The sequence below is a fragment of the Diadema antillarum genome, unplaced genomic scaffold (genome assembly GCF_040938485.1).
Source record: "Diadema antillarum isolate AM-2024a unplaced genomic scaffold, OU_Dant_1.0 seq00000648_RagTag, whole genome shotgun sequence".
NCBI lineage: Eukaryota > Metazoa > Echinodermata > Echinoidea > Diadematoida > Diadematidae > Diadema > Diadema antillarum.
Window position 1 is genome coordinate 335,001 of NW_027271562.1, and position 6,205 is coordinate 341,205.

A 6,205-nucleotide genomic window follows, 5' to 3' on the forward strand; every position below is an offset into this window, starting at 1 on the left:
GTGAAATTCACATGTACCATAAAATCAATAAAATGTGAATTGAAATTCTGATTTCATGGGAGCAGGATCTTTGATTCGCTTTTGATGATTTGGGATGGGGGGCACTTTGCTACTACATTTTCTGACGGCACTTCTGGGATTCATTTGCTAACAAAAAAGAAAAGCAACATTTCAGGTTCCACTTCTTGAGTGACAACGCCTGACAAGCGATTTCGTTGGCCATGCCCATGGATACCACTCTGACCAAGTCAGAAATTCAAAGTTAAAGCATTTAATCTGAGCACTTCCCTGACACATGGACCTCAGATCATCATCTACAGCTCAGCTCAAACTTGGCCCTCGCACTCACAACTGTTGTGGTGACTGTGCTTTCTCCGTTTGTACCCCCCTTCTTTGGAACAACCTCCCTTCTCATATTCAGTCCTCCACCTCTATTGACATTTTCAAAAAGAAACTTAAAACCCATTTATTTTTAGAACAGAACTAATGATTCAAATTCAACAAATTCTTCCGTCGAGATGTTTTCATTGCAACTGATTGACAAATTGCCCTACATCGACGTCGATGTAGGGCAATTTGTCAATCAGTTGCAAAGAACTAATGATTATGTAAAGTTGATTAATTGTATTTAAAGCTGATTTATATGTTATATGTTTATTTGTTTTGATAATTGTAAAGCGCATCGAAACATATTGTATTAAGCACTATATAAATACTTCATATTATTATTATCATTTACCATTACAATGATTTAGCTTTCTTGTTTCATATTGGATATCAAATGTTGTGGCTCGATGGCTCGGAGGGACGCATGACAGCCGCATCCTTCACAATAGCCGCCTTGCGAGAGGATTCAATAAACACATGTTGCAGAGGGTTCTTCTTGGAGACTCAGGATATCCCCAACTGATGTGGCTCATGACACCATACTTCGACACACAGGGCATACCAGCAAGAGAGACTTACGCCGGGACAACAGGCTGCAACTACCCATCATCATCGGCTGTGACTGAGCACTTCTCTGATAATGATTAAGCTTTCTCGTTTCATATAGGACATTGAATGTTGTGGCTCGATGGCCTGGAGGGGCGCACGATAGCCGCATCCTACGCAACAGTCGCCTTGCGAGAGGATTTAATCATCGCATTCTCCACGGGGTTCTTCTTGGAGATTCCGGTTACCCACAGCTGCCATGGCTCATGACACCATACTTGGATACACAGTGCATATCAGCAAGAGAGGCCTACAACCAGTGAGTACAGTGTGAAATTAAATCCACAGCTTCATATACCGTATATAAATGTAAGAGATGATTATTTCAATGCCAAAGTAGTTAAATATTTTTATTCATAGTAGAATTATTCTTTCAGCAGTTTGAAAAAAAAAAATTAAAAATGATTTACTTGCTCTATTTCGGAAAACTTAATAGTCATATTGACACTAGCTTACATGTCGCTTGTATTTTAGATGGCTCAGAAGATTGTGAGGGCAGATGTCAGAAAGACCCCATTTCATGACAACAAACCGGGAGTAACATGGGTCAGGAACTTCTTCAAACGGAACCCACAACTATCGAAGCGCGTCCAACAAGGGCTAGGAAGAGAAAGAGCGGTCTTTACAGTAGCAAAACTCAAGAAATGGTACTCAGATCTTGGGGACTACTTAGAAGAGGAATGTGCTTTGTCCATACTAGAAGACCCAAGTTGAATGTGGAACGCTGATGAGTCTGGCTTTGCATTGTGAAGGCCACTGACACCCTGAACGATCCAACAAGGATCTTTAATTGCGACGAGAATGGTTTCCCACTGGCAGTGAAGGTGGAGAAGGTTGTTGCCACCAGAGGAGCCAAAACTGTCAGTACATACATGACATCGGACAAGATGCAAATTACAGTCCTAGTCACCATTTCGCCTGCTGGTGTCTTCCTGTCCCTCACTATCGTCTATGCCGGACAGCGATTCTGACACAATCCACTCAAAGGTGTTTGTTTCAAATCGCTTTGAGCCATTCCTCAACTCCCAAGGTATTTGGCAGCCAGTCCTCCTTCTGGTGGATGGGCATACCAGCCATGTGTCACTGGAGGTTGCAGAGTTTTGCAAAGCGCACGAGATCGTCCCTTACTGTCTGCTGCCGCATAGCAGGCACTTCACGCATCTGTGCGACCTCAGTGTTTTTCGTCTCCTCAAGACAGCATGGGCCCATGAGGAGCGAGAGTATCGAATGAATCATCCCAGAGCGAGCAAGCCAGAAGTAACACGGAATGGCTTCAGAGCAACAGGGATCTTCCCTTTTATGAAGAAATAAATTTTTGGAGGATCTACTAGAGGAGACAATGCAAATGAAGATGCTGCCACTCCCGTGGATGACGAAGAAGAGGTACACCAGCCCATTCCGACCAACTGTCCGTTGACATCCACTGCGCCATATGCAAGTCCCCAGCGCTGGACAAGCATCTCTTATTTCCAGCAGCTCGTCCCCAGCCAAGGAAGAAACAAGTGACCAGGAGCGGCCCAAGTGCATAAGCTCGACAGCCTACATCGAGTACAGGAAGGAAAAATTGAGAAAGAAGGAGGTAACGAAGAAAAGAAAGAGGAAAAAAGAAAGGGAGCAAAAGAAGAAAGGGAAGACAGGAGCACCGAGTGGTCGCAAGGAAGACGGAATCGATGTCAACTTGTGCCCAGAGTATGTGGGGGGGAGGTTGGGGGGAGTACCAGGATGAACCCCGAGGAATGGGTCGGATGTAATTCTTGCGATGGCTTGTTTCACAGGGTGGGCACTGATCTTGATGGCCTCAGCGACGAGGATATTGAAGAAGTAAATTTCAGGTGCAATTTCTGCCAATAAGATGCCTTTGCCAAATAATTTCGGTTTCATTTCTATTTTTCTCTTTGTGGATTATGTTCATTCCGTATATTTTCATCAGATTTATGATTTGAGTCACATTTCCTTTTTCATTTTTATGTATGATTTTTATATTATTTGACTTTGATATTTTCAGATATATGATTCATATTTTCTCCTTGAAAACAATCCTTTTCTTTCATTACAGGTGCCATGGGCAGGTGCATAAGCAGCAAGGCTTGAAAAGTAGGCATGCGATTGACACATTTGTTGTGAAATGTGCACTTCGTACCTTTTTGTTCTTGAACCTTGATTTAAAGTGTCTTCCCCTTTTTTTCTTAGCTCTGCATTCTTAGTCCTCGCGGACAATTTTGATTATGATTTCCTAATTATTTATCATTTCATTTCTTTCGTTTCACTATTTTCCCACAGTCTCCGGACATTACTATTCTGATTATTCAACCAGTGTAAGTTATCCACTGTTATCAATGTTCTGCCAATGTCAAATAGACATCATTAAAATTCAACTGGGCATCCTCATCGCAATTCTTTATACTCTTTCAAGTTGATTTTAAGTCTTGCTGATGCAGTCTGATCCTTATAAGTTATTGAAGTCTGGCCAATGTAATTCAAAACTTACAAGTTATCAAGTCTTGGTAATGTAAAATACACTCATATTATGTCGAAGACATTTTGAGTAACCTACCTTCCCAATGAATAGACATAATATCCTTCCATACACACAACACCAGACGCTATCCCATGAGGGCTAGAAGACCACCTGATTATTTCTACTAGAAACGAAATGACTTTTAATCTTTTCCCTTTCTCTCCCTTAGCAACATGCCTTTCACATGCAAAGTCTGCACGTACAAACACTGTCAGAAAGAAAGGATAACAGAGCACAAGGAGCAGCGACATGCCAACCACAAGTCGTGTCGGGAGCGCAGTCGTTCTCCCATCCAAGCACCCATCGATTTCACTAGGCATCATCTTACCCGCCCCGCTCTTCCCTACCAGCAACCCTGGGAACTACCCGCCTTGCCAGCCCCAACCTCCAAGATCTCACCCATCAAGGATCTACACGAACAACCAGACCTACCCCTGATGATGTCCCAATGGACTCAGAGGCCGGCCTACCTGCAGAAGTGGTAAGGGAGCCACTTCCCTCGTCTCCAGCTCCGACCCCTACCCCGGAAGTTGACTTCAGTCCTGCCAATCCCAAAGACCCAGAGCCAGCCCTTGAAGACGCCCTCAGCCTCGGAGGAGACGAGTGGGAGGAACTGCACTTCGAGCATCAGGCAACACAAACCGTGGACACTGGATACCACATATTGCGACTGAAGAATCAGTGCAGGCTCTCCCTGGAGAGGGGAGAGACGAGGCATCTGGCGGGAAATACGGAGAGGCAGTCCTTTTTCCATGTCCTTTCAAGCGGGGAGACCATCAATAGAATGATTGAGACTCTGCACCTCCCTGGCGTAGGGTTCTACACACGTTTTCAGTACAAGGTTTTCAAAAATCAAAGAACCATCCAATTATGGTTTGTCTATATTTCGATATTCAATATTGGATACGGTCGAGCCTGATTACATTTGGAAATTACACGCTAGCCAACGGCATGCTATGCCGTGCTTCCCGACGCATCCGCATAGCATGGGAGTGGTATGGCAGCAACTCACTCTGTTGTGGCAGCGTCAATCGTTCGTACGGCGTGTATGGGCCAATGGTATATCAAGATTTTCTATAGAGATCAGAGGGTGGGAGGAGTTCTACACATAGTTCTACACATAGATTTAAGCATGTTTGCTGCTGTGGCCATTCAGAAGAATCACTGAACAAATTGACCACAGCAGTGCAGCGTGTGGCCTACTTTCTCGAGAAGGTAGTCAACAAGAATACGGGAGATCAAGCACATGTTGTTCCAGACGCCAGATTTCCAGAAAATGAATCGGAGTTCAACAGCAATGAAAGCAGAGTCACCGGAGACACTGAAATCATGGAAACCGTAAAGAATAGGCGTACTTGAAGTTTCAGGGATCCACATTCGCGATGATGAATTGCTTGGGTTGCAGGACAATTCAACATCCCTCAAAAATTTCACGAAGAAACTCCTCTGCAAATTTGTCCCCGAAGACATGCTCATCAAAAGCAACTGCAGCGGGAGAAGGAGCAAGGGTCTCCAAGAGACCTATGGTGAAACAAATTGATCAGAAAATGCTTTCATGTGTCATGGAAACCACCTTGGAAAAGTATGATGTACCAGCCAATGACAAACCCCCCCCCCCAAAAAAAAAACAAAACAAAACAACGTCCCTGCGAGAGTGCAAAAATGCGATAAGACTTGCATTACAGGCTGCTGTTCTCCAAGAAGGACAAGTGATTTAATCTAGCTCACCCTGGACCGATGTCATTTTTTTCTTCTCATCTGGCTTCTTAATACCTAATATTGGTACCTGTAACATGGTCAGCCCCACTCTTGTAGAGACAGATCTTATTGTATCATGCGTGGGTCTATAAGTTTTCAACTTAAAACTTAACTTCTTTAGAAAATATTCATCATTATCTTAATAGTCATTATTCAATCGATAGCAATTCCATTAAACACCGCACTTCTCTGACGCATATGCTACTTATAATAGTCGTTTATTGAATTTCTAGTCATATAAATGATTTAGTTAGATGGGGCCATCAATCCATCCCATCAATTCGTCACCTCTTATCAGTGACACCTAAATAATCTAAAAGAACACGTTTTCTTCTTTTCTTCAATTCACGGTCAGTTATCACACGCTCTTTCAGTTTGAGTTAATATCATGGTGCAGCCTGATATGGATCGCATTGCGGTGTGTGCGCAGGCGCAAACACAAGTAGAGATATTAATAAGAGATAATAATTTCACAATACTAAATGGGAGGGGAATATTTTGCTGTATTAAGGGTACACGATCCAAACGCACATGACGAGACGCATATACGCAAAAAGTAGACGTTTATTAACACGTTTCATTGGTAATGCGTAGGTAAGTTTAATGTGATCAGCACTGTACCGCTGCATTCAGTCATTATTTATGCACAGTTCACAGAAGAATAAAAGTGCTAAGACTGACAACTTTCTACCGTAAAATGCAACTTTACCAACATTTGAAAGATTGCAAGAGACATGCTTATCATTTGTAACTCCTTAAATTACAATTTTAACCAGTACTTGCCAATAAATAGCGCAGCAGTGCTTATGTTGATATACCCCATCATGATAATCACGTGTCAGTTTGAACCGACACTAGCAAAACTTACCAGGACAATACAGTTACTGCTGTTTCCAATTGTTTGTCTTGCAACCCACAGGTGCATTCATACACAGA